The following is a 323-nucleotide window of genomic DNA, read 5'->3' as shown; positions in this document are numbered from 1 at the left end:
GGGACAACCCAGGCCGATGGTGGCCATGAGACACCCAGGGTGTGGCTGACGGCGGTGCCATGGCAGCGTGCTCTTCTGGAGGGAGCTCCCCACCACCTCCCGTCCCAAGCTGCCAGGTGCCTCCCGGCCCCAGAGATGCCCCAGGCTTGTTTTGGCCCCCGACCTGGACGCAGAGCTCCTGGTGGCTGCTTTGCATTATTGTGTTTTTAGTTTGGGGCCAATATTTATCATAAACAGAAGAAGCAGCAGTGCAGCCTTGGCGAGCTCCCTTCCCCTTCCCTTCCCTTCCCTTCCCCTCCCGTACCCTTTTCCCCTTCTTCTTT

The 323-nt window shown here is 60.1% G+C and overlaps 1 protein-coding gene across 1 annotated transcript in view; it reads left to right on the top strand.

The window, feature by feature from the left end:
• Positions 1–323, top strand: part of EFNB1 (ephrin-B1) — a gene marked incomplete at both ends in the record, with an annotated part of 3025 nt that overhangs the window by 632 nt on the left and 2070 nt on the right.

The sequence above is a fragment of the Phaethon lepturus genome, unplaced genomic scaffold (assembly GCF_000687285.1).
Source record: "Phaethon lepturus isolate BGI_N335 unplaced genomic scaffold, ASM68728v1 scaffold38826, whole genome shotgun sequence".
Lineage (NCBI taxonomy): Eukaryota > Metazoa > Chordata > Aves > Phaethontiformes > Phaethontidae > Phaethon > Phaethon lepturus.
Note: the sequence above shows the minus strand (reverse complement) of the source record. Positions and strands in the feature narration are given on the sequence as shown.